The sequence below is a fragment of the Triticum aestivum genome, chromosome 5B (genome assembly GCF_018294505.1).
Source record: "Triticum aestivum cultivar Chinese Spring chromosome 5B, IWGSC CS RefSeq v2.1, whole genome shotgun sequence".
NCBI lineage: Eukaryota > Viridiplantae > Streptophyta > Magnoliopsida > Poales > Poaceae > Triticum > Triticum aestivum.
In genome coordinates this window covers 247,247,143-247,266,686 of record NC_057807.1, presented here as the reverse complement: position 1 = coordinate 247,266,686, position 19,544 = coordinate 247,247,143, and the positions used below count along the sequence as shown (strand labels likewise).

The 19,544-nt window shown below is 48.3% G+C and overlaps 1 pseudogene; it reads right to left on the bottom strand.

The window, feature by feature from the left end:
- Positions 1-309: 309 nt before the first annotated feature.
- LOC123111199 (cation/calcium exchanger 5-like) lies at positions 310-4,695 on the bottom strand (annotated as a pseudogene).
- Between the last annotated feature and the right edge of the window lie 14,849 nt (positions 4,696-19,544).

Below are 19,544 nucleotides of genomic sequence, written 5' to 3'. Positions count from 1 at the left end.
GGTCACAGGTGAAGTTTGCAAGGTTTCCTGTTTTACCTGTGTCTAAACTGTCCTGTGTTCGATGAGATTGCCTAGTCATGACAACTCATCCAAGTGGAAGTAGACAGATGATGTCAGAGTATTTTGTTCTCTACAATTCATAAAATATGGAATGAGAGCTTTCATTGATGTAAACACTACGTACGTGGCCTAGCATTTGATGAACAGATTTTCCCTCACATATACCATGACAGTTAGAATAAGTCAAGAAGGGCCTTCTTTCAAATGCAATTGATTTGGGGGAAAAACAGAAACGTCAAACAAGTACCGTAGACACAATCTATGAGCTTCTATTTATATAGAAAATATATTATCCAGAAGAGCTCGCAATGGCAATACTCACTATGGTAAACAATATGTAGAGCCCCATTAGGCAGTAGCCCCAGAATCTGGGTACCCGGAATCTGGCCCAGGTTACCACCACAGGGTTGCCATCAAGCTCAGAAGAAGAAACACAAATGCAACAACAATTCCAACATGGAATTCAAGTACAAAGGCTTTGGGATACACTCCTGCCGTCTGCATCACTAGGGCAGTTCCTAATCCAACAAGCATGTTGAACATTGGGCCAGCAAAACAGCCAGCAATGGCGATTGTAGGTTGACCGTTCTTGGCCAATGCCACATCAGCAACAAGATCACCGACAGAATTCCCCCATGCCAAGACTGTCATGCCAAGTATAGCTGGAGGGAGATCCATAATAACTCCAATTGCTGCCAGGCAATTCAGGAGCTCTCCGGCCATGGTTGAGATCCAGAAGACGCTCATTACAAACGATATGAGGGTACTTGCAATGTTCTCTGTTTCTGGTGATTCTTTCTCAAAGCGGAAGTGGGATAGAGCCAAACAAAAGCTAACCAGAAGAACAACAGACCAGAGGGGGAAGCGGATTTGAGGGAGAAGAAATACTATTCGGCTATCCAACGGAATGAATGAGCTAAAAGAATATAGCAGTATGAGAGGGCATAGACAGATGTTCGCACAGATGTAAAATTTGTTCCATTCAGAAGGAAGCGTTGACGGTATCGTGAGCTTCAAAAGAAATGTCACAGGCCAATCCCAAACTCTTGTTACCTGCTAGAGGTAGATAGATAGCCATCAGTATCATGAAAACCCAAGGTTAAGAGAGGAAGTTATGCTTCCATTCAAATCTCAAAGTAAACCAGAAACCGAGTGTCATTACAAATACTCCCTCCATCCGGAAATACTTGTCGGAGAGAAATGAATGTATCTAGACGTATTTTAGTTCTAGATATATCCATTTTTATTCATTTATGCAACAAGTAATTCCGGACGGAGGGAGTACTTCAAAGATGCAACAACAGGATAACGATTTCTTGTTACAAGTACAATCATGAGCTCTATTGTACATAGAAAGTCTGTTCCATATCCTTGCCATGTCTACCACGATGTTCTAGTGTGTGACCTTGCAGAATAAGTAAATATAAAGTCACGATTCATCATAATCTTGCTATCTATATTTTTCTCTCTTCCATATAAAAGGTTCAGATCTGAGTATCCATCAAAACAATTGTGCAGCATTCCTCCTAATCTCGTGCTAGGCCATATTATGATTTTTTACATCTAAAGATTAAAAGTCAACACAACTAGTTTTAGAACATCAGTACAGAGATATATCGAGTTATATTGCATCTATGTCAATGCATAGCAAAATATAGAAGTCCATTGCACTTTGCACTTTGCAGTAGTTTGAACTGAAATAGTTCAAATGAAAGGCTTATCCCCATTTAAGCATATAAAATGTTTAAGATATTGAAATATGTACAAGATTGTAAGCTGTTTGAAACTATGTGCGTCGTCAAATGTTAAGAATGAGGAAGTGGAAGCATACACTGAAACTTGTAGCAGTGATCGTGTTACTAAACAGTTGAGTATACATGTGCAGCTGGATTATAGAAAAGCTGCAACACGCATGCAACCTTTAGCCATTACTCCATGTGAAAATGGAACCGCATGTTCTTAATTATTAACGGGGATGTGATGCCTGTATGAGAAGGACTTGATAGCTTTAAGTCAAACCATTCAGGCGTCACTAGGTTTTCACCTGGTCCCTCATATTTGATCACTTTATCATCCTTCCTATGTATATAGCAGGTTTCACTGCTAAAATGTATCCTTCGGTTACACGGTTGTTCTAACTTGAACTTACTTAAGACAGAAGAAGAAACAAGCTTCTGCTAGCGGCTGACCAAGCACAACAAAGCCAGTGTCAGTGTGGTATTCCATGAAGATATACAGGTATATATTCTAGCATAGGCCACAATAGCTTCTGAAACTCGTATTACTGAATAACTCAGTGGTTGCCACCTATCTGAGTGTTCTCCAGCGATATTAATTTTAGACTTTGTGGTTCCGTTATCATCTTGTTTAGATATTAACCGATCTTCATGGCATATGTTCACCATCCAATTAGCTCATGCTGCATGCAACCAGATCCTTTGCCCAGTTGAGCAAGGACAATTTAGCCTTGCTAAAGCTATCTTAAGTTGCAAACTGATTGGTAAGAGTTAAAGAGTCTTTGCTACCTAGGCTAAGAAAACCCCAGGCAATGGTCATAGAACAAATTCGGTTATCTCTCATTGCAGTGGAAAAATGAAGATTATAATTCACCAATATGCTTTAACTTTTACTGTTTGTTCACTTTGTTTATGATTTCAGTGAAATAAATAAAATCTAGTCTTCTCAAACGAAAAGATGCAGAAAAGACGTTAACACAGTGCCCAGCTTACGCTCCAAACAAAACCCTAATCTGCCCATGCAACAGTTACCCATCACAACTATAGATATGAATCAGAAATGTCCAAACAGCCAGGAGGGATTGTTTGAATAGTTCGTCCACTGCAGCTGCAGCCAACATTGGCAAAGTTAAGTTTGGTCATGCCACAGGTGCGTGGCTAGGGAAGGTGCTTGGATTTGTACAGTTTTAGGAGTATGTTCTTTATGTAATGAACGCAATGTTTTGAACTTAGCAGTAAATAACTAAGCAGCTACAGGAAAGAGGGAAAGAAAGTGGGTATCTGATGATCATCCTTACTTTGGTAACTTCACCAACTGTGCAAATGTAATGGACTGGATATGCTAGACTTACTGCCTTTATATATTACTCCCTCCGTCCGAAAATACTTGTCATCAAAATGGACAAAAAAGGGTGTATCTAGAACTAAAATACATCTAGATACATCCCCTTTTATTCATTTTGATGACAAGTATTTCCGGACGGAGGGAGTAAAAAATAAGTACAATGCAACACTCCAAAATACACAAGTGAATCAACTAAGCCACTGCAGGAAAGAGTGAAGAAAATGAGTAAGTGATGAGCATCCTTATTTTTATCACTTCAGCAACCTTTCATGCAAGGGATTATGTGCTAGACTTGCTGACCCTATCAATATTACAAAAATCAAATAGAATGCAGCATCCTAAACTACAAGTGAACTACATGCTATAATATGAATACTTTTCTGGCCAACTAGCAGATTAAATACTTTTCTAAGTGCTTAATATTCTTTCTTCTTGAGAATCTCAGTTCAGAACAAACGCTTAAGGTAATCCATCAAAAGGATAAAGTCAACTCACCCCACTGACAACAATTGCAAATAAATAAACCAAGTATTTAACAGTTTAAACGAGTAGTATTTTCTTGTCGAAGACACTGCTACCAAAGAGACCAATTGCCTAGAATTGCTGAAATGCTGTCTCAGTCTACTCAAATTTCAGGACATATTCAATAGAAAAAATAAACTATTGCTTCGTTCATAGTACCTTGGTGAGCACCGTCCACAAACTAGCTTTGCGTTGCTTCTGATGCTCCACTGAGACTGGCAAGTCCATCGCCGCGCGGCCCATGCCATTCGCTGTCGTCTCCGGCTCGGCAGAGCTGACTGCCTTTCCCGCCGCGCCCAAATCCATATAAAACACTAAGCCGACGAAGAAGACATAGAAGAGCACGAGCCCGACGGCCTGCCACAGGAATATCTCGGCGCTGAGGTAGATGTAGAAAAGCGCCGACGCGGCGACGAGGTATAAGAAGACGTCGCGCGTGAATGAAGCCGGCGGGACAGCGAAGGGCGCGGCGATAAGGGAAACGGCGCCGACGACGAACGCGGACACGAAGGCGCCCGCGGAGAGGATGGCGGCCAGCCCGGCCCGGGGCAGCCCGCCCTCGCCGCGTAGCGCGGCGGCGGAAGCGAACGCATCTGGGGCGCCGTTTCCGAGCGCGAGGAGCGTAACGGCGGCCATGGAAGGGGAGAGACGGAGGCGGGACGCGAGGCGGGAGACGGCGGGGGAGAAGTGGGCCCCCGCGGCCACGGCGAGGAAGCGGAAGTGGAGGAGGAGGAGGAGCGCGAGGATGGGGAGGGAGAGGCGGCGGTCGGCGCGTAGGAGGCAGGAGTGGACGGCTGCGTAGTTGAGGAGTCCCGGGGCGGGGTCGGCTCTGACGGAGGCGCAGGCGACGGCGGTGTATGGGAGGGAGGCCATGCCATGCGCTAGCTGCCGATGCGCCCGCGCGGCGGTGGTGAAGTAATGGCGGGCGCAAGGAGGGGAGGTGGGGGATTTCGGTGGAGATGGCCGACAGTGAGTGGGATCGGCACGGACGCCGACGCCCGACGCGTTGGGCAAAGCCCACCACCAGGCAGGCGGAGTGGCCGATGCCGAACTTAGTGGTGGTGGGTCCCGTTTCGCGGAGAACGTGGATTTTTTATCTTTTTTGAGAAATCTCGCATGCTTTATTGAATAAGAGAAAAATGTTCATAGGTACAATAGTCGGGTCATGAGGAGTGCCCAACCACACATGTCTGCCTATACCTAGATTACATACATGCTTTGCGAGATTGTGAGCCTCAAAATTGAAATTTCTACGCTCAAAAATAAACTTGCAGGATGAGAAACTAGAGCAACGAGCTGATATTTCATGTGTAATAGCTGCGTTAGGACCACTTGTTCCCCTGTTGATGTCAGTGACTACGCCCTCGCAATCAGAAGCCAAAACCAAGTCGTGAGCATCTAGATCAGGTGCCAGCGCTAGTCCTTCCCTGCAAGCGAGGGTTTCTAACATCATGGGATCGGTGATACCTCCATAGACCACTGCCGAGGACCCTAAGTAGTTGCCATTCTCATCTCTACAGAGTGCTTCTACTGCACCTCCCCGCATGTTCTGTGCCATAGCTCCATCGACGTTTATTTTGACAGCACCCGACTCGGGTGCCAGCCAACGTTGTGGCCAGACCATCGCTGTTGTTGGGCTAGCCACCCTTGGATCCCTTTTGAGCTGTTGCAAGTCTGCAAGGAAGTTGTTCACAAAAGCAATGGTTTGCTGCGGCGGTTGAAAAATTGCTTCGTACACTGCTTTCCGACGTGCGTACCAAACAGCCCATAATGTGACAACCATCGTCGTGAACTTGGAGTGATCAGGCTTGCTGTATAACTCAAACAACCACCTCTTTGCACTTGGTTCTTCCAGTTCAGACATCGCTTGCACCACATCTGCATCTGATAGAGCCCACACGCACCGCGACATGGTACAGGAGATCAACGCATGTCGCCATGAATCTTGGCACCCACACAGAGGACATATGTCTTGGGTAGCCATGTTTCTGTGATGCAACACATCCGTGGTAGGCAGCGAATGACGTGCTAGTCTCCATACAAAAACTTTGATCTTCGACGGTACTGTTATTTTCCATAGAGCCGACCAGGCCCGTTGTTCCTCTTGTCCCAAGAAGACCCAGATCGGCCCTCTAGCCACTCCTCTCACTGCATCTTGGTGCTAACCAAGAATCTGTAAGCTGAGCTGACAGTGAACCTCCCTTTTTTGTCTGGGTACCATGCCTAAAAATCATCAATGTTGCGTGTGCAAACTGGGATTCTCAAAATAGCATCCGCATCAAATCGTATAAACACCGACCGGACCAACCCTTCATTCCATGATCCGGTGGCTGGCTGTAGCAGCTCCGCCACCTTCATTGGAGGGTTCTGCACAAGGGAGGTGATCGGTCATGGTGTATGTTCTTTTGGTAACCAATTATCCGACCAGATATTTGTCGTCTGACCATTCCCAATCCTCCGGATGATGCCTTGCTTCATTACATCTCTCCCCTCGAGTATTGCTCGCCAAATCTGAGAGGGGCTAGTTCCAAGTTGAGCATATAGCAAAGAGCAGTCCGGGAAGTAACTTGCCTTGAGAATTCTGGCACTCAACATGGACGGTTCCATGAACAGCCTCCAGGCTTGACGAGCCAGCAAAGCTAAGTTAAACAGCTCCAAGTCTCTAAATCCCAAGCCTCCCAAGTGTTTTGGTCTCATCATTACATCCCAGGAGACCCAAGCAGGCTTCATTTGTCCGTGTTTGCATCCCCACCAAAATTTCCGGATAATAGACTTTATATGATCACATAATCCTCTCTGCGGTTTAAAACATGACATGGAATATACTGGGATAGCTTGGGCTACGGATTTGATGAGAACCTCTTTTCCTCCCGCTGATAAACATTTGCTCATCCATCCCTTGACCTTGTCCCACACACGGTCACTTAAATATTTGAAAGTGCCATTCTTGGAATGCCTCACATCAGTTGGCATTCCTAAGTATCTATCACTCAGTGATTCATTAGGGACATTAAGGAAACCCTTTACTGCATCTCGAACTATATCCGGAGTCCCTTTGCTGAAAAAGATGGATGATTTGTCCCTATTTATTCTCTGACCCGATGCCATAGAATATGACTCCAACAGGTTTGATGCCTCCTCCGCTCCATTAACACTTGCCCTGAAAAACAGTAGGCTATCATCTGCGAATAAAAGGTGGTTCACCGACGGAGCCGATGGTGCCACCTTAATGCCGCCAAGCTGGGATGACTGGTTGTGTGATTTTAGTAGGCACGAAAGGCCTCCACTGCCAACAAGAAAAGGTAAGGAGAGATGGGATCTCCCTGTCGAATACCATGTGTAGGTTTGAATTCTTCCAACTTATGTCCATTAAACATTACTGAGAACGAGACAGTGCTCACCATATTCATAATGATAGTAATCCAGGGTGCAGCAAAACCTAGCTTCTCCATTATCGCTTTGAGATATTCCCACTCGACTCTGTCATACGCCTTCATCATGTCAAGCTTGAGAGCACAAAATCTGTTACTCTTGGCTCTATTTCTCTTCATGAAGTGGAGGCACTCATAACCTGAAATTATATTGTCCGTTATCAGCCGCCCTGGGACGAAAGCTGATTGTTCCTCGGAGATGATGTCAGGCAGAATGATCTTAAGGTGGTTTGCTAGCACCTTTGAGGCAATCTTGTAAAAACATTACATAAACTGATAGGGCAGAATTGTGACAGCAGGGTGGGGTTAGATACCTTAGGGATTAGCACGAGGAGTGTGTCATTAACACATGATGGTCTCTCCTCCCCTCGAACGATGCCCAACACAGCTCGGGTTACCGCTTCCCCACATACGTCCTAGTGTCTCTGAAAAAAGTGCGCCGGAAAGCCGTCAGGCCCGGTGCCTTGGTAGGAAACATCTAGAATAAAGTTGTTTTCACTTCCTTCTCCTCATATGGTGCCAACAGGATCGCGTTCATGGCTGGTGTCACCTTTGCTGGGACATGCTCAAGTACATATGCGACTCCCTGAACACCTTCTGAACTATAGAGATTTCTATAAAAGTCGAGCGCAAGTTACTGCATCTCCGACATGTCCTCAGTGAGCTTGCCGTTCGCCCTTTGCAACGCCTTAATTAGGTTCTTCCTCTGCCTCATCGATGCTCGCATATGGAAAAAACGAGTGTTGCAATCTCCGGCAGATAGCCACTCAATGCGCGATCGTTGCCTCCACATAAGCTCTTCCCGCAAGTAAAGCTCGATGAGTCTATCATTGATCTTTGTTTCAACACTAGATGGGCCAGCCCTAGCCGGCTCATTTCGCAACCTGTCCAATTCCTTTTTGAGCTTGCGGATCTCACCACGTACAATGCCAAATGAAGTCGTGGCCCAAACCCCCAAGTTGTTTGCCAGATCATTCAGTTTGGCTCGAACCTCATTCACCGTAAGTTGTCCTCCCGGCTCCCATGAAGTCTGAATGGTGGGTTTGAACTCCTCATGTGTGTCCCACATCACCTCGTACTGAAATATCTTCTCGGCCTTTGCTCCTGGAACCCGTGGCGCGAGGTGTACCAGAATTGGAGAATGGTCGGAAGTTGCTGCGGTGAGGTGTTCAACAGCCGCACTTGGAAATTGAGTGCACCAGTCGGATGTCTCGAGAGCCCTATCCAGCCGTACACGTGTAAAGGACCCTCCGACTACTTTCTTCTCATACGTCCACATCCTTCCAGAGAAACCAAGGTCTACAAGACCACACACATCCACTGTATCCCTGAATCCCTGGATCTGGGATTGACTATGAGTTCCAATCCCGTCATGCTCCTCTTGGCGTAGAACCTCGTTGAAATCACCCAAGCACAACCAGGGCATGTCGTGTAGGGTAGATAGATTTTTCATAGTGGTCTAGGTATGATGCCTCAAGTGTGTCTGGGCCTCGCCATAGAAATAGGAGAGTCTCCATGGATCCCCCCAAGCATGATGATATTTACATCTATGTGATACTTGGAATACCCCAAATTCTCAATCTTTATTTCATCGTTCCAGAAGATACATAAGCCTCCACTCCTACCAGAGGAATCAACATCAAAAGCATTATCATAACCTAAAGTACTCTTAAGATTTTCTGCTCTCTCACACTAATCTAGGTCTCCACAATACAAAGTACTTTAGGGGCAAACTTTCTCGCGATTTCACGTAGCTCTTGAATTGTAAGGGCGTTGCCAATCCCACGACAATTCCAACTTATGAGATTCATTGCGCACAACGGTCCTCCCCGGAGGAGGCCGCAACACACGCATCGATGTTGTTGGTCTTGCCAGCAGGTGCTTTCCTTCCCCCGCTCCCACTTGTCTTGTCATTCTGCAAACTAGTTTTCGTCCTTTTTGGTTCTTGCTTCGGAGGTGGACTCATGGGGTCAACCGCCCCTCCTGAACCCTTCTCAACCAGAGCTAGCTCCAAACCTGTGACCGCCTTTGGGGTTTCAATGACTACCGCATCTGAGGATCCCTTGCGGGTCAGGTCTGGATCCTCCATCCCACTGTCAGTCATCTCAGCATCCCTTGTGTTACGCCTCCTAGCTTCAGAGTTGTCGCCCCTTGCAGCCTGATTCTTCTGATTGTTATTTCTCCGCTTGGTAGCCCAGCTGGTGGTGGCCGATGCACGCAGATTTTTATAGACCAACGTAGACGGAGGATGAACACCATCACCATGTTCCTTGAACTGGTGCCCCATCATGCCACATACCTGACACCAATCCGGGAGCCTCTCATAGCGAACTGCGAAAATCTCACGCTCACCCGCTCGGATCAGAGAGATTTCCTGAAAGCACAAGTGCTCCCTAGGTGGTTTTGGTAATTAATGTCAACATATCTCTTGTTGGACTAACACTTTTATCTAGCATGTTTCAGATAAGTTCAACAATGGAGTGGCATGGACTAAAGGATGTGGGAACCCCTTCAAGATGCTAAGGACAAAGGATTGGCTCAAGCTTCAAGCTCACGACTCTTCATTTTACATTTTTAGCGGTCTAAGATCACATTGAGTCTATAGGAAAAGCCAATACTATCAAGGAGGGATGATGTGTTGCTTAATGAGCCTCTTCCTTTATGTGCTTTGTGATATGCTCCAAAACCCTCAACTACTTTCCCACTTCCACAAATGACCTAAACCCAAAGCCAAAATCGGTCACACCGATTCTTCCTATCCGGCGCCACTGATTCCATAAGTCATAGCCACTGCTACAAACCCTAAGCAAATCGGTCTTACCGATAGGGATCTCGGTTTCACCGAGATGGGATTGTAATCTCTCTGTGTATGTCCATTATCAAATCGGTCTCACCGAGTTTGAGAAATCGGTACTACCGAGATTACAATGCAAACTCTCTGGAAAACTTATTACCAAAATCGGTCTCACCGAGTTTGTGTAATCGGTCCAACCTAGTTTGCCTGACCAACTCTCTGGAAAGCTTATTACCAAATCGGTCTCACCGAGTTTGTGTAATCGGTCTTACCGAGATTACGTTATGCCCTAACCCTAATCATATCGGTCTCACCGAGTTGCATTTCGGTCCCACCGAAAACCCTAACGGTCACATTATTTGCTGAATCGGTCTGACCGAGTTTAACGATTCGGTCCCACCGAGTTTGTTAAATTGTGTGTAATGGTTAGATTTTGTGTGGAGGCTATATATACCCCTCCACCTCCTCTGCATTCATGGAGAGAGCCATCAGAACGAACCTACACTTCCAACTTACCATTTCTGAGAGAGAACCACCTACTCATGTGTTGAGGCCAAGATATTCCATTCCTACCATATGAATCTTGATCTCTAGCCTTCCCCAAGTTGCTTTCCACTCAAATCTTCTTTCCACCAGATCCAAAACCTATGAGAGAGAGTTGAGTGTTGGGGAGACTATCATTTGAAGCACAAGAGCAAGGAGTTCATCATCAACGCACCATTTGTTACTTCTTGGAGAGTGGTGTCTCCTAGATTGGCTAGGTGCCACTTGGGAGCCTCCGACAAGATTGTGGAGTTGAACCAAGGAGTTTGTAAGGGCAAGGAGATCGCCTACTTCATGAAGATCTACCGCTAGTGAGGCAAGTCCTTCGTGGGAGACGGCCATGGTGGGATAGACAAGGTTGCTTCTTCGTGGACCCTTCGTGGGTGGAGCCCTCCATGGACTCACGCTGCCGTTACCCTTTCGTGGGTTGAAGTCTCCATCAACGTGGATGTACAATAGCACCACCTATCGGAACCACGCCAAAAACATCCGTGTCTCCAATTGCGTTTGAATCCTCCAAACCCTTCCCTTTACTTTCTTGCAAGTTGCATGCTTTACTTTTCGCTGCTCATATACCCTTTGCATGCTTGCTTGATATGTATTGTGATTGTTGAAATTGTGCTTAAACTCCACTTAAACCCAAAGAATCTTAAAAACTGCAACTTTGGTACTTAGTGTCTAATCACCCCCCCCCCCTCTAGACACCTCTTCTCAAGGTCCTACAAGTGGTATCAGAGCTTTGGTCTCCATTGCTTTGGTTTAATCACCATTGGAGGAAGATGGATGAGTGTACTTTGGGGAGTCTTAGACATAGAGTGCCTATTCTTGATGGAGAGTATTTTCATGAGTGGAAAAATGAGATGCTTGTTATTTTCAATCAATATCATTTTAACAAGTACATTGCTAGCCCTTGTGCACCTTGTGTTGATCCTATGCATCCTACCCATGATGAGTCTATTGACATGATTAGGAATCTTAGAACTTCTAGAAACTTGCTTGGATGTTTGCCTACTTTCAGGTGTGCCTACACTATATGGAAATTTCTTGAGGAACGATTTCCAGATTATTCCTTAAAAAATCTTGATGAAATTCTCCATAAGTCTATTGCCTTGAGTAAGATGAATACTAGTGATCCTATATTTGGTGACCGTCTATTTGAGCTTACAAACCTTATGCGTGCCAAAGGAAATGTTGGCATCATTAGTGACATTATTTTCGAAGATATAAAAATTCATAAGCAAGATTATCAAACTCATTCTAATGAATCACCCTCTCTAGGACTTGATCCACCACATGACGATGTTGAACATGGATATGAAGGAAATATGCCCTAGAGGCAATAATAAAGTTATTATTTATTTCCTTATATCATGATAAATGTTTATTATTCATGCTAGAATTGTATTAACCGGAAACATAATACATGTGTGAATACATAGACAAACATAACGTCACTAGTATGCCTCTACTTGACTAGCTCATTAATCAAAGATGGTTATGTTTCCTAACCATAGACATGTGTTGTCATTTGATTAACGGGATCACGTCATTAGGAGAATGATGTGATTGACATGACCCATTCCGTTAGCCTAGCACTTGATCGTTTAGTATGTTGCTATTGCTTTCTTCATGACTTATACATGTTCCTGTAACTATGAGATTATGCAACTCCCGTTTACCGGAGGAACACTTTGTGTGCTACCAAACGTCACAACGTAACTGGATGATTATAAAGGAGCTCTACAGGTGTCTCCGAAGATACATGTTGGGTTGGCGTATTTCGAGATTAGGTTTTGTCACTCCGATTGTTGAAGAGGTATCTCTGGGCCCTCTCGGTAATGCACATCACTATAAGCCTTGCAAGCAATGTAGCTAATGAGTTAGTTATGGAATGATGCATTACGTAACGAGAAAAGAGACTTGCCGGTAACGAGATTGAACTAGGTATTGGATACCGAAGATCGAATCTCGGGCAAGTAACATACCGATGACAAAGGGAACAAAGTATGTTGTTATGCGGTTTGACCTATAAAGATCTTCGTAGAATATGTAGGAGCCAATATGAGCATCCAGGTTCCGCTATTGGTTATTGACCGAGAATAGTTCTAGGTCATGTCTACATAGTTCTCGAACCCGTAGGGTCCGCACGCTTAACGTTACGATGACAGTTTTATTATGAGTTTATAAGTTTTGATGTACCTAAGGAGTTCGGAGTCCCGGATGAGCTCGGGGACATGACGAGGAGTCTCGAAATGGTCGAGACGTAAAGATCGATATATTGGACGACTATATTCAGACTTCGGAAAGGTTCCGAGTGATTCGGGTATTTATCGGAGTACCAGAGAGTTACGGGAATTCGCCGGGGAGAAGTATTGGGCCTTATTGGGCCATACGGGAAAGAGAGAGGGGCTGCCTAGGGCAGGCTGCGCGCCCCCCCAAGGCCTAGTCCGAATTGGACTAGGGGGAGGGGCTGCACCCCCTCCTTCCTTCCCTTCTCTCTTTCGTTTCCTTCTCTCCTACTCCTACTACATGGAAGGGCTCCTAGTTCTACTAGTAAAAGGGGGATCCTACTCCCGGTGGGAGTAGGACTCCCCTAGGGCACGCCATAGAGAGGGCCGGCCCTCCCCTCCTCCACTCCTTTATATACGGGGGCAGGGGGCACCCCATAGACACACAAGTTGATCATCGTGATCGTTCCTTAGCCGTGTGCGGTGCCCCCCTCCACCATATTCCACCTCGGTCATATCGTTCCGGTGCTTAGGCGAAGCCCTGCGTCGGTAGAAAATCATCATCGTCACCATGCCATCGTGCTGACGGAACTCATCCCCAACACTTTGCTGGATCGGAGTCCAGGGATCGTCACCGAGCTGAACGTGTGCTGAACTCGGAGGTGCCATACGTTCGGTGCTTGGATCGGTCGGATTGTGAAGACGTACGACTACATCAACCGCGTTGTCATAACGCTTCCGCTTACGGTCTACGAGGGTACGTGGACAACACTCTCCTCTCTTGTTACTATGCATCACCATGATCTTGCATGTGCGTAGGAAATTTTTTGAAATTACTACGTTCCCCAACAGGATACTATGATGAGGATGATGAGAGTGACTTCGATCTTGATGATGCAATGAGACATTTTGGTCTTATGGCAAATCTTCAGGGATATATGTCAGGAGGAAAGGAATGGGTTCTTGATAGTGGATGTACCGATCACATGACCGGAGATAAAGACATGTTTCGTGAGCTTGCTGATAATGACAGTCCTCGTAAGTATGTCACTTTCGGTGACAACTCAAAGGGTAAGGTGGTTGGCCTCGGTAAGGTGGCCATATCACATGATAGCTCCATACAAAATGTCATGCTCGTTGAGTCTCTTGGTTACAACTTACTTTCAGTATCTAGACTTGCTGATTTCGGTTTCAATGTTCTATTTACTGAAGTAGATTGCCAAGTGTTTCGTCGAGATAATCATAAAATGGTCTTTACCGGTGTATGTAGAGGTGATCTATACATTGTTGATTTCACTAAAAAGGCTCAACCTAAAACTTGCTTCATTGCTAAATCCTCAAAAGGTTGGTTATGGCATAGACGACTTGGTCATGTTGGTATGCGAAACCTTGACAAGCTTATTAAAGGAAATCATATCCTTGGAGTTAACGATGTCATATTTGATAAGGATGGACTTTGCAGCGCTTGTCAGGCAGGTAAACAGGTTGGAGGAAGGCATCCCGTGAAGAACATCATGACTACAAGGAGGCCACTCGAGCTACTTCACATGGATCTCTTTGGTCCCAACTCTTAAAAGAGTCTCGGTGGAAATTCTTTTAGTCTAGTTATAGTTGATGATTTTTCAAGATTTACGTGGGTGTTGTTTCTCGATGATAAATCGCAGGTCCAAAAGACATTCAAAAACTTCGCTAGGAAGGCCCAAAATCAATTTGAAATGAAGATCAAGAAGGTTCGCAGTGACAACAGAACGGAGTTCAAGAATGCAAATGTGGACACCTTTCTTGATGAAGAAGGGATTTCACACGAGTTCTCGGCTACGTACACACCTTAACAAAATGGAGTTGTTGAGAGGAAGAACCGGACGCTCATCAAAATGGCGAGAACGATGCTTGATGAGTACAAGACGCCGAAGCACTTTTGGGCAAAAGCGGTTGAGATAGCTTGTCATGCAACAAATCGCTTGTATCTTCACAAGCTACTTGGCAAGATGGCATACGAGCTCCTCACCGGTAACAAACCCCAAGTTGGATACTTTCGAGTATTCGGTTCAAAGTGCTACATTCTTGATAAGCATCGTCACTCTAAATTTGCTCCTAAGTCTCATGAAGGTTTCCTACTAGGTTATGGCTCAAACTCTCACACTTACCGTGTCTACAACAATTTCACCCGAAAGGTTGAAGAGACGGTAGATGTGAAGTTTGATGAATCTAACGGCTCGCAAGTAGAGCAATTGCCAATTGATGTAGGTGACAAAGATCCTTCAGAAGCAATTCAAGACTTGGCTATTGGCAAGGTTCGTCGAACGGAGGTGAAGGAGAGTACCTCGTCCGTCCAAGTGGAAGCTTCAACTTCACAACAAGGTGAACCAAGAGTTGATACAGAAGCATCCACAAGCGGGACACACCAAGATGAAGAAAACGAGGAAGTGCATCAAGATGAACGTCAACAACCTCCTTCTCCACCACGACAAGAGAACGACAATGCCAACAATGAAGAAGGCCAAGAAGAAGAAGAACAAGATGAAGAAGATGTTCAATGAAGACCCATCGACATTCTCCCGTAGGAAGGTGACGAGCTCACTTTCCTATTTGCCATCAAGGGTGGAGCTTATGGTAAAAGCTCCCCCCGTGCCATCCTCCTTGATGGGCACCTTCTTGGTCTCTGGTGGTGTGGCTATGGACTTCTTGCTCTTGCCGGTGGAGCTCTCTGGCATGTTCTCAACGGGAGCGCAACACCCCGAAGAGGTGTGCTTGCCGGAGTGGGTGTGAGGGGTCTCGCCGGTCTTCCCCCCCCCCCCCCAGGGCTCCGTCGGCAGGAGCAGGTGCCTTAGCGGCAGCTGGTGCAACTACTTCCTGGTAGAGTTGGTCGGCGCAGATCAGCACATCTTTCTTGTCGGAGGGGACGGTGATGATGTTCATCGGCCCGGGCATCTTCAGCATGTTGTAGGCGTAGTGTGAAGCCGCCATGAACTTGGCTAGTGCCGGGCGGCCGAGGATCCCGTTGTAAGGCAAGGGGATCTCAGCTACATCGAAAACAATCCTCTTCGTCTTGTGGTTCAGATCGCCTCCGAATGTCACGGACAGCATGACCTTTCCCTTTGGCTGGCTCCTCCCCGGGTTAACCCCTTGGAACTCGCTCGTCTCCTCGAGGTCTCCATCAAGGATCTGCAGCCTTTTGACCACAACAAGCGAGATCAAGTTCAGTCCGGCCCCGCCGTCAACCAACATCCTTGTCACCTTGAGGTTGCGGATTGTTGGTGAAACCAACAACGACAAGCACCCGATGGCAGTAGTGCGGTCAGGGTGGTCCTCGGTGTCGAAGATGATGGGTGTGCTGGACCATTTCAACGGCTTCCGTGCGTCGAACGATGGCTCCACTGCTGTGATCTCACGCGCCCACTACTTGAGTTGGCGGTGGGACATATGCAGCGAGGCGCCACCATCGACGCACATGGCCTCTGTGGCTTTCTGAAACTCGTGGTCGCCAGACTCATCATCCTCGTCATGATCATCGTCTTCTTGCTTCTTGTCGCGGCCTCGAGCGGGCCTCTCCTACTGATTATCCTTGCCGCGGCGGCCTCCTTGGCCGCCACGTTTCTTGCCGGATCCCTCGGCACCATATGGGTCTTTCTCCTTGTCCCGCCGCTCATACTCAGCTTTTTGCTTCTCGGCGAGTAGCTCTACCTGCCGGCAGTTTTGGAGATCATGCCCTTGGTGTGGTGGATCTTGCAATACTGCTTGTCGGAGCCCCCTGGCTTATCGGCAGCCGCCAAGGCCTGGCAAGCGGCACACCCGGCAACCTCCTTGCCGGGGTCACTTGCCTTGGGTTTCTTGGTGGCGCCGGTATCGTCGGATCCCTCGATGGCAAGCACGATCTTGCTCTTGCGCTTCCTGTTACGGCGCCAACCCTTCTTCGCCGGGGTGGCGGTATCGTCCGTGGAGTCGGTTTCCGCACCGACATCTTTGCCGGGGTACTTCCTTCCCTCTTCAGCGCGAGCGCACCGATCGGCCAGAACGTAAAGTTCGGCCACATCTCTGACCTTGTTCATCGCCAGCTCTTCACGCATCTTACGATTATGCACATTCTGATGGAATGCACTGATCACGGCAGCAGGATGAACGTAGGGATGTTGTACTGCACTCGGCTGAACCTTTGCATGTACTTGCGCAAGTTCTCCCCTTCCTTCTAGGGGATGATGTGTAAATCACTCGCCTGGCCATGAGCCTGGTGACCTCCAGTAAAGGCGCCAACAAACTCATGGCACAGATCCGCCCAAGAAGAGATGGAATCTACCGGCAAGTGCATCAACCATGACATAACATTAGGCTTGAGTGCCAACGGGAAGTAATTGGCAAGCACCTTATCATCGCGGGCCCTAGCAGCTTGCATCGCGATGGTGTAGATGCTGAGGAACTCTGACGGGTGAGTCTTGCCGTTGTACTTCTCGCCAACGTCAGGCTTGAACGTACGGCGGGAGGGCCATTGGAACTGCCGCAGCTCACGGGTGAAAGCCAGACAACCCACCTCGTAGGGTAGGCCACCGTAGCCTCCCAGCGATGGGTGGTCCGTAGCTGGCCCTACCCGCCAGTCCGACTGGTGGCATGAGTCACGTCGGCGCTCGATGGTAGTTTGAGCGTCCTCATGAACCCGCTCCCGAAGGACTTGACGCTGATCCCGGTTGGTTCATGGGTCGGACGATGCGATGGAGATATTGTCTCGAGCGTCGTCGCGATGAACCGACGCACGGGGTGGCCGGGATGGAGGAGGGGAGTGCACCGTGGCTGCATCGCCTCCAGCATGGCCTCCGCTGGCATGCGGTGGCCCGGTGGAGTGATGGCCTACGGGTCCCGCCGGCCGCAACTCATCGTTGTTGGCGATGCTGACGAGGCTCCGGACGGTGGCCCTCCATTCGTCAAGCTTCTCCGTGGCGGGAGGAAAATCGAGGAGCAGCTGCGCGTGCGCTAGGGCTTCCGCTGGCGTGGGTGGCGGCGAGAGCTGGGTGGACCGCGATGTGCCTCGACTTCTAACCACGTTAGAAGGAGTTGCGTCACGGCCCCGCAGCCGTTCGCCACCTCCGTCAGCACCTCAACACGCATGCTGGCCCTCCTCATCATGTGATGGACGCACGAGACTCTTCCCAGGGTGGCGCGCAGGGTCACCAGCAGGGTGATGCTGCTCATCACGCACAACCTGGGAAGAGCACGCCGTGGGCGCCGGTGTTGGTGTCTTGGAGGCCGCCGTGCCGCCATCTGGCGGGATGGCGGCGCCCCTGGAGGCTTATCGCCTGCGGGGGGGCGACTCCGTCTCAAGAGCCCGCGACTGGTGGCTTATCGCCTGGCGCGCGAACGACGCCACTCGCCAGGCCCGGACCGCCAGGGTGGTGTGGATGTTCGCGGGCCGTGCCACGGGTTCTCTCCGCGACTGGCCCACTACTGGTCCGCACTGGTACTGGCAACCCGGTCCCGGACGAACCGATTGTTGTGGTCATCTTCTTCTTGGGAGCCATGGCGATGAAGAACAGCTGGGTCAACTGCTAGACCAGATTCTCACAATTACGCATCCCCTACCTGGCGCGCCAAAGATGTCGGTGGGAAACGACACCTATGGGATCACTGGAATCCCTACTACGATTGCGGGGCACGGGGATCGTGAGAAGAGCGGGACTAGTAGACAGCACCAAGGGAATTTACCCAGGTTCGGGTCGTAAAGATGCGTAAAACCCTACGATCCTGCTTTGGTGGATGTATTTAGTGTTCTGGAGCTCTTGAACTAGCTCTGGGTGCTGATAGGTTCAAAAGAGCCGAATCCTTCTCCAGTGCGCCATGGGCCTCCTTTTATAGACGAAAGGGTCTGCCACAGTGGCACACAGGAGGTGGAAACTGCTACAGTGCTATGAGCTTATCGCTGGTATTACAGGACAAAGTGCATTTAATGCGAGGCTTAGGTGTCCCTTCACTTTATCGGGGACGGGAGCGAGGCCCGTCCCATCCTTCATCGCTCCTCCTTGCTTTGACATGCGCCCTGGCCAGCGATGCATGCAGTGCCATGTAGGCAGGCAAGCAGCTGAGGTGGCACGGTGGTGGAGCCTCCACGAAGGGCTACATGTTGCCACGCAGGTGCCTGCCCAGCTGGTTGGGTCGGCAGCTGCATGCGAACGGCGGTGGAGACTTGGCAAGCGCGGGCCTGGCAGTGGCCCTGCTGGCACGCTTGGCGAGGGCCTTGTCGGGTGGCCCGACAAGGGTCTTGCCGTGGCGTGCTGGCGTCCTCGACAAGGATCTTGCCGGGGGTCTTGTGGGTTCCTTCGGTGAGGATCTCGGTGAGGGTTGTTGCCTTCTTATCCTCACTTGATCTTGACTGTTCTTTTCCTCACAAAGATCTGCATGCCACCACGGAGGTGCCTCCCGAGCCTTGTCCCAATGGGTTTGTCTAGTGTTGGGGGCTCGAAGGTGGCTCACTCAGCTGGTGCGGGTGAGCTGCCCTGGCAAGGGTCTTGCTGGGACCGCTGAAGCTACCTCGGCAAGGGTTCTTGCCGGGGAAACCTCCTTCATCCATCCGATCTTTGTGGCCATGGTCCTTGTCGTTGCTTTGTTTGTCTTGTGCCTTCGGCTTCTTTCCGGCTTCCCTTTCCTGCTCTATTATGCGTGGCCGTGGCAGGTGGCTCTGAATGCCCGTGCATAAGTAAAGGGGTCAAAAGTAGAGCCCCTACTTTTGTACACCGACACTCATATTGGTTCCTACAAATTGTATGAAGATCTTTATCGGTCGAACCGCACAACAACATACGTTGTTCCCTTTGTCATCGGTATGTTATTTGCCCGAGATTCAATCGTCGGTATCTCAATACCTAGTTCAACCTCGTTACCGGCAAGTCTCTTTACTCATTC